This window comes from Archocentrus centrarchus, chromosome 21, assembly GCF_007364275.1.
Source record: "Archocentrus centrarchus isolate MPI-CPG fArcCen1 chromosome 21, fArcCen1, whole genome shotgun sequence".
Classification (NCBI taxonomy): Eukaryota; Metazoa; Chordata; class Actinopteri; order Cichliformes; family Cichlidae; genus Archocentrus; species Archocentrus centrarchus.
The window spans coordinates 9,696,498-9,706,211 of NC_044366.1; positions in this window are offsets into that span (position 1 = coordinate 9,696,498).

Consider the following 9,714-nt stretch of genomic DNA (forward strand, 5'->3'; position numbering starts at 1 on the left):
ATACTTAAATGTAAAGGGTACTTTACTGATTTCGCTTCATTAGGTAAATTTATTAGCAAAACACTCAAATTTAAAGTGATAGCTGGTGAAATATCTTTCCATTTATAACCCCCTGTGAGTAAAACTCCAGAATGAATCAGCAACATAATTTACCCACCCTATGCTTATAGCTGTAAACTGAATATTATTTGTTCTATATAAAGGATGGATGTGGCCTCCAGGTCTAAAAAGTTGAAATCTTAAACCTGCATTTTTCTGATGACCAACAGGGGCACCTCTTTTAGTTGCAAAAAGTAATCAGATTTCATAGAGTATGGGAAAACCGCCTAAGTGCTCACTTGATCTGCAACCTTAGTAAACACATTTACTGATAGATTTATGGTATAGTTAGTGATAGTGAGAGTCAGTATCACTGATTTCTTGGTCAGATTCACCTGACGGAAACAGTCAGCCAGGAAACAGTACAAAATATAAGTTGGAGTGGGTTTGCAAAGTTTAAATTTGGTAAATCTGAATGTCCTTGTGCACTGTAAAACTGAGGCGTGGTTAAAATTGCTGGTTCCCATTGCTGTCCAACCTTGCCTGTGTGTCATGGACTTTAATCGTTCTATTTAAATGACTATAAAATATAACAAAAAAGCTCCCTGGTTGATGAACACCACATGATATCACTCATCTCAGTGCTTTATGAGTAGGCTAGAGTAAAGAATTAGAAACCACAAATAAAAAAGGTTTTCCCCCCACCAGTGCAGCGAAGCAAGCATTCTGCCAGCATGGAGTAACCAAAGTAGTAAAACACTACACAAGTTTAGCGTTCAGACGCAATTAAGTTGCCATACACAAATTTAGAAGATCAGGGAAACAATCCCACATCAAGTTTTCTTCCAGTGGGATTTATCACAGCACCCTGATCTGCACGATTTGGCGGGGATGGCAACTTTGAGACTAATTATTTCAAGGCATGTAATGAAAGCTGGATTGCTAATAGACTTGGTGGTTTTGGATCTTTGACTGCAGTTCTACAGCAAGATGTGTTGCATGCTGTCATCTGGAGCTCTCTGTGTCTCTCATCATGACTGATAATAAAATTACTTTCTGAATCACAGTTCTTTATAAACATGACCGATACTTTATCCCCTGTTTCCACTTGGAGACTCAAAAACAGCAGCAGAGCGGACCTCTTTTGTAACACAGCAGTAAGGCAGTCCTATGGTGAAAGGTGTTAAAAGGGCTTTTTCTGTACTGTAAAACAGGCTAGACTGCATTGAAAGAGAAAAACAAACAAAGAAGCTAATGTAGAGGAAAATGTGGTCCCATTTTCCTCAAAATTTCCCATCAAAACTTATAAGACAAAACGTCAAAATTTCACTTGAGAAAGTAAAAAGTTGACTTGTGAGGCTTTCTTTTCTTTTCTTTCTTTCTTTCTTTTTTTTTTCTTTTAGCTGACTTTATTGACTTAATGCTAGAAATTTAAGCTTAATGTCAGGTTCATGTTCAGATTGAATCCCACTGAATTCATCATTTACCTGCTATTGACGATGAATTAGTTTAAACAGCTATACTGAGGAACTACACAGTAAATCTCATCTCCTTTTTTTTTACAGTACGGCACAGTGCCCATTACCTTCTAGCCTTTTCCAAACAACCTCACATAGCCCTGGGTAAATCTGTCTGTGTTTTGCAGTTTACTAAAGTTGTAAATCTTTTATCTGTGGTGACATTCCTTCGCAATAGTAATGGTTTCCCTGGGCTAGGAAGGAGAGAAATCCCATGGAGACATAGTAAGTCACAGCTACTAGGAGTATGAGTGAGTCTATGGTATAAAAACCAAGGAAACATTTTTGATGCTCCAGCTACTTGGAATTCATGCTGTCTTTAGTGGGGCAGGCGAACACCATTCATGCTATTTTTCCTTGTTGGAAAGCAATGACAAAAGAGCAGGGAGTAAGAGCAGACATGTATGATGATTGCTGCTTGTGGACAGGTTGATAATTCTTTAAATATTTTTGATCGGTTATTTAGCTATTACATTTACTCCACATTAGTGTTGGACAAAAGGAACTGTTTTTTGTAAATCCGCAAAAAAGCATAGTGATTATGCAATTATTCTCACTGTCAAAAGGCAGAGACAAAAAAAAATCTTCCCGCACTAAATTTAAGCATTAGTGTTTGTAAAAATATGTCAGAGGGATAATGATTTTGAGGTCTGTTTTTTCAAAATTTGAACATAGGTCCCAGCAGGAAACAACACTTTGGACACATGCATTACATATTCATTTTGAAAAGGAGTCACGCATATGTCGAAACATAATTCAGACAACTTCCACATGCGGACTGGGCCTGTAACACACACACACACACACACACACACACACACACACACACACACACACACACACACACACACACACACACACACACACACACACACACACACACACACTGTTTCCCATTCTTCACTAGTAGGTGTGTTCCTGGTTAGTTACATTTATTAAAAATGATGTGGGAAACATTACAGAGCTATTCTCAGTTTCTCGGACTCTTGTGTCTGGAGACCTAAAGACTTTTTTTTTTTGTCAAGTCCACATGCCAGCTTCATTTCATAGCTCCTAATTTTGTTCCTGAAGGCTTTTGTTTTAACATGATTTTCCTGTTACCCTTATTATTTTTATCTTGCACTGTTCACCCTAACTTGCTAGGCTACATGAAATACAAAACCACTGAACATTTAATTCAATAATAAACTAAAACACTGAGTTTTCCCACTAGCGCCTGTATTTGCTGTTGCTGTTGAACCTTTATTGTCCTGCAGGGAGAGACACGACTGAGCTAAGTTTTCACAGACTAGTGGTGAGTGCCATGTAAACACATTATGTCATATAGCATGCATGAATATGTAGTTTATATTATTGTGTAATCAAATTGTTAAGTTTTATTAATGTGGAAAAGCAGTCATTTAGCACTATATTGAACTATATGGAAATAAAAGATTTCAATTTCCCAACCAAAACAGAGATCAGATCATTTCCAATTATTTTTTTTTTCTGTCTATAACAAATAAGAAATATTTTGCCATGCAACTTTTACCATCAGAATTTACACCATTTCCAAAGTAAGGCATAACAAACGAGCCATTCAGCACACCTTTTTCCATATTATAACAAATGTGTCACGGATCAAAAGATTTAGGTAGCAGATTTACATTTAAAATGATGACTCTTAGATCAACTGATGATTTTTCTCTCCAGAGTGTGTTGTTGCATAAACAAACTTACAAGATTACATAACCATAATTAACCTTCCCTACACATTTATATTCCAACAATATCAATCATCACATCAGAACTGACTATCGAAGCGTGGAAGTGTAATGTAAATATAGTTAACAGGAGGGAAATGATCTGGGTTGCTTATGCATTTAACTAATGAAAACAGCTGAAAACCTTTTCTTGTCATATTAACAGAAATATTGTGTATTACTTTGTTTCTTTCACATGTACAATTATTCAAGCCAAAGTTACCTGTTTGAAACTGCTTAGACTTCAAACAGGTCCAGCCTGGGTAGCTTTAACCATGACCTTCACTCTATATAATTTAACATTGTTAAATGACACAAAACATTTTTAAAGCAGCATTTATATGCACTTTCAATAATCGCATAGGTAGGTTTTCTGCTAATTAAACAAAACACATCAAACAAGTTAATTAATGAACTCTAGTGGTGCTGTGAGAGGTTTTATATAGATAAAGGCAGGTGTCCTAAGCTAAAAAAAAATCCCCCAAAACCAAAAAGCTAATCGTATCAGGTGGGGGCAACACGGTGGTGCGATGGTTAGCGCTGCTGCCTCACAACGAGATAGTCTGGGTTCAAATCCACCATGGCCTGGGCCTTTCTGTGTGGAGTTTGCATGTTCTCCCCCTGTTTGTGTGGGTTTTCTCCAGTTTCCTCCTACAGTCCAAAGACAGTGGGGTTAGCTTAATTGGTGATAAATTGCCCATAGGTGTGAATGGTTCTCTGTGTTCACCCTGACAAGGATAAGCAGAAGAAGATGGATGGATGTATCAGGTGAGATAAGGATCAATATTCTGATATAACTCTTGGCAAGAAAGCAAGCATTTTTCAATAGCTTAACTTGCTTTTCCCAGAAAAGCAAGTTAAGCTATTGTTTTAAATTGCATCAAAGCTGTTTTTCGTATTTGCATAATTATGAGCCAGATGATTTATTTCCTGTTAACTGCAAAGTTCAGCTGCATTGCTGCCTTCATGCTTGGTTGAAAGCCATGGCAACTTTGGGCTGATTATGCCTTTTATACTTGTAAAGTCAACGGTTGAATGGACATGTAGCATACCTCTGCCTGTTACAGTGTGAAGGTTCCTGTTGTAATGAACTTCTCTTACTTTGAGGTCCCCTGGTGTTTTTTTACTGCAGTGAACTTTTTCAGATTAATTTCATTGTTGGAGGCATTGCAGAGTGGATGTCCTGGTTACCTTCACTACTTAAAAGATGCACAGAAAAATCATGGATTAAAAGTCTTGGACATCCCACAAATTAAATAAAAGGTAGTTCACTCTGATAGGATTTATGATAGACGGTCACATATAATTACAGCATACAGTAATTTAAAGATAGCTTGTGGCCATTTTGCAGAATCCCTCATCATCTCTCTCTCCCTGTCTCTGCATCTTGGCTTTTCTTTACCTCACTCTTTACCTCAGCACATGGGATAATAACACTGACAGTACACTGTGCATGTGCAGTTTATTAACTTACATAAGTTATGTTTGTCACACCCTCACTCTCAGTGTCTCTCTGAGAAGGGAGTTCAAGCAAAGTTCACATTTCTTTGAGAGTTTTGGACTGAACTGACGAAAATGAGCAAAGCAGAGGAGAGCGGCAGAGCAGAGGTTAGTCAATTACAAGGCTCTACTCTAGTAACAAACTTCTAACAAGCAAATTCTTGGCTCTGTGCACATGTGTGTGTTTTTGGGTTTTTGTGATTTTAAAGACATGCAGGAGACAGAAGGAGAGGAGAAAAATAGCGTGGGTACTTGAGGCTATCAATAACCAGCAGTGTTTGTTTGTTTTTGCATGTAGACAGGATCCAACAAACGCTGCAAAAGAAGCGACTGTGCCGTTATATTAAGATAGGACAAATGACAGGGCTCCCAATTAAACCATCTGCATTTGAGATCGATAGCATATGATTCGAGCGTTGTTTTGAAAAACAGAAAGTTAAAAATAAAAAGAGGAGTTAAAAAGCACTCATATGCATTACTGTTCAGCGTTTCCCCACACACTTCTCTTCATTTTTCTCTTTTCTTCTGATACCTTTTCCCCAAACATTCTTCTTCATGAAATAGCAATCATTGTATGACTATCCTACATAACAAGGAGAAAGACAGAAATCAGTAATCATCTGACTGTCATTTAATATTATCTTATGGTCTCTGCACCTAAAGCCAGCTTGGGCAGTGGGGATTGGACCACGCTTTTGGTGGGCCACAGGTGGATGGACTCATGTTTCTCATTCGGACTGATCCTGACCAGGTGCCATGAGCTTAAGTCTCGACCAACACTTGCTCCTCCAGGCCTGCTTCCAGGGTAGTGCCCTGCTAGCCCTGGCAAGGTTGCCGGTGCTTAGATTTTTTTTCTTCATGAAGGACATTAGAATTGAACTTGGTCTAGCCCCTAGCCCCTTATGTGGGACCATGTTACCCCCCCCCCCCCCCCCCCACACACACACACACTGGGAAGTGGGACCCTGATAAGTAGTAGAAAACGTATGGATGGCTGTATTATGTTCTCTGTACAAAACATACATATGTTATCAGAACAGAAACAAATGTGTTTTTATTACTGTAAGGTATTGTAGCTGTGTTGCAATCCCATGCTGAGACCACAGTGTGAGTCTAATCAATGAATCCTTCTTTTTGGAGAACAAAAATATCCTCAGGTAGTGAGAACTGCCATTATTTTGGATGACCCTAACAATTCACAGAATGTACAGAGAACACATGCTGGAGGAGAGATAAATCTTCCCTTAGGATCCTTTAACAAAACAGGCACCAAAGTGAGATGTTAAACTTGACTTTTTTTTATCCTGCTGAATGAAAAAGAAAATATTTTTGGGGTGTATATTTTGGGAAAGGGAGAATGTGAAAGAATTATTAAGAAGTCCAAAGGTAAGGCAGTAATGTTTTCCTTAACCCTTAAGACGCACTTTTCCCCTTTTGGTTCCACTTCAGTAGCTTTGAGGTTGATAAAATCTTCTTCATCTCTGCTTGACAGCAAATTTAATGAAGAAATTTGCAAATCCTTAATAAATCTGCATGGTGTTTACATAAAGGAAGCTACTCAGGGTTTTTCTGAGTTCCACCTTTCCATCATTTGATAGTTATTTTATATTGCTGCACTTTATCACACCCTTTTCTCCTTCCAGATAGCAAACACTGTCTTTTCTTCTAGGTGAAGACTCAAGCTGAAGTATCCTATTTTAAGTCTATGTTATATCTTCAACCTTGGCTCTTGACTATAATTTTAAACTTAGTGGCTTTGAACAAGGTTTCTATTGACAGGATAATTTAATAGGTCACAATAATGAGCTGATTAGAATTAATGAAGTTCTAGGAATTTTGTAAGAATTTTCAGAAAAGAAAAAAGCAACAGAAAAATCCTGTCAGCATTAAAAGATGTCCTCTTTTCAATTTTTTAAATCATTTTTTGTCCTGCAAACCAGGATCCAGTGTCCTGTTTAAAATCATATTTAACTCCTCCAAGCTGCACAAAAAATGGTCACAGTGTCATGGGTTTGATAGCAAAGGTTTCTAGAACCTTTCTAGAACCTCATTCCTCTTTAACTTTTGATTTCTTCATTGCAATCAAAACAGTGACATTCTAAAAGGATACTTTCATGGGATTTTAACAAAGATCTCAAGCTGAAGACATTATCTCTACAAAACACTTGAAAAGTGCAGAAGACCTGACAATTTTAAAATCTGCTTTAACCAGTGGGGGAAAAAAAAAAGTTTTGTTTCTAAACTTGAAGCTAAGAAGCTGTCGCAGTAAGAGTTTTGGAAAAGAGTGAGCATGGATAGCAGAGGTAAAGAACACATACCTATAAATGTCAGTTTTTTTGCACGTACACACAAACACACACATTGACTCACCAAACCTTTTTTGTTCAGAGAAATGAGATGTGCTTGTTTTCCTTACTGCCTCACTTACCCTTGGGTATCCCTAATTTGGGATGATTACAACACATTTGAATGCCATTGTTGCCTCAAAATGTTTGTGTGTGTGTGTGTGTGTGTGTGTGTGTGTGTGTGTGTGTGTGTGTGTGTGTGTGTGTGTGTGTGTGTGTGTGTGTGTGTGTGTGTGTGTGTGTGTGCACGCTCGTGCTCATGTTCAATATGTGTTTTTGTGTGAGTGTATTTTAGTTGGGGAAGTACACAAGGTAGCAGTTGCAGCAGATCCAAGAATGTGTTTACAAAGTTATAGCTTCAGAGCAAAAATATAGTATAACAGTTGGAAGGTGGATAATTACATGGGTTACCAAGCTAAAAACATCAATAAGAGTATCCCTTTCTTTTCTCTTTCTGACACATAATCTAAATCGACAATCTTACAACCACTACAGATACTCACACTGGATGAAATGAGCTGACTGAAGGAACCAGATGTAGGATGGATCCATGTGCAAGTTAAACCTTCACTTTTATTTTTCATAGTCTATGCCATACTTAATTATAGTTTTGTTTTCAGTGTGAGAATTAACTATATATATTTTGATCATTATTGATTATTATCATCACCACTGCCACCAGTCCGCTCAGTGAAGTCTGTCAAGCCAGATAGAGTGAGAAAAAGGAACAGCGTTCCAGTACATCAACTTTCTGCTCCAAGTGCGCCATCTTGTGTTCAAACACCAAACTGAGTAAATGCGTCTAGCATGTGCACTGTTTAGTTATCTGCAAAACAGACATAACTGATTGTATTTTACTGGTTCTTCTTGTTATACTGCATTATAGGTATACTGTACATTAATAGAGCTGCATTATTCTGCAGTGATTGTCCCGCTAATACACAAAACACTGCAACAACTCCGCTAAGCTGAAGATGAGGATTGTCTTGGGACATTATTGCTCATTTATCTACCTCATTAGAGAAACATGCAAATGCAAACAATTCTGTGTATTGATCACAAGTTGCCAATATACATGTTTGAGCACTTTGGTAACCTGCTTCCCATCAAGGCATTTCATGACTTTTTTTTTTTTTTTTTTTTGTACAAACAACAATGTTTATTATCTCTGTCCTAGGAGAAAGAGTCCTGCCTGATCTTCACACAGGAACAGACTCAGAGCCAAAGCACTCAGAACAGACATCAGGCCCCTTCTGTCTCCCACCAACTTCTGGCAGCCATGTTTTCACAACCCAAGATAACAGAGAAGAAGGAGAAGACATGGGGCAGAGAGACAGTAACAGAGTTTGAGAAATGATACAAATGCAAGCAAGAGTGTGTGTGAGATGAAGAGCGAAAGAGACAGAAAAAGGAAGTAACAGAAGGCGAACAGAGATGCGGGACAGATGTAGGGAGATTTAGGGGAGTGGGTGGTGAAGGAGAAAGATGAGTAAAAGATACATTGCGAGGTCATCTTAATGTTTATCCACCCACTACAATGATGTGGGTCAATGAGTGTTTCTCAAGAAAGAAATTGTTGTTTTAGGATGTTGCAATGATAACAGGTTCCTTGAGAAAAGCACACATAATTTCTCATATAGTATATTTTTTGAGGAGTATGGGGTCATTTTGCCAAAATACTTAAGAGAGAAAGAGAGACCACTCTAGCAGGGCTTTATCTGCAAAGCAATTTATTTAACATAGCACTTCATGTTCAGGAACAATCCTGAGCAAGATTAGTCAAGTCACACACTTCTGATGTGTTTTGCTGTACAGTAAATGTCATTTAAGAGTCCCCAGGCAAGCTTTGCCTAAAAGGTGATTAAGTGATGTGCGCAAAATGGACTATTAAATCTCTTAGCATTGGCAGCCTAGTTGGGTGGGCTGTGGAACTTAGGCAGCAGCTGAGCCATCACCTCCAGGGCCTGCATTAACTCATAAAGATCACTGTCTCTCCCAAACACTCAGAGACTGTGTGCGTGCAAATTTGAGAATGTGCATGTCTGTATTTTGAAAGCATGATGAATACTATGCATATATGTTTAGTGCATATTTCACCTGTAAAAGAAGCAAGATTGCTTCATCTCACAGGCTGCTTTAAATATATTTCTCTCTGTGTGTCTGTTTCTCCCACTCCTATAATTACAGTCAGATGAAACCCCACACAGAGTTGATCTCTAGATGTGTCCTTTGTGTAAGCAACATCACACTGCTAGATTGATAGAGGACTGGAGGAGAGTTCACACAAATGGAGGAGAATTATAGTGTCACGTTACCTCTAAGTTCTTTTTCTATGTCGCTTTCTTACTTTCGTTATCTTCTTCCTGTCTCTCCTTTCTCTTCTTTTTTCCTCTGTTCATTAATTTTCCCTCCCTCATCACTCATTTCCCTACAGTGGCCCATTCATTTTTCACTCTTATATAATCTCATGTCTCCAAATATGTTTTAGCCTTATCCTTGTTTTACTGTAAGTAAACACTCATTTTGTATGGTAAATGTATGGCAAATAAAAGCAGCAGACCACCAAGACTC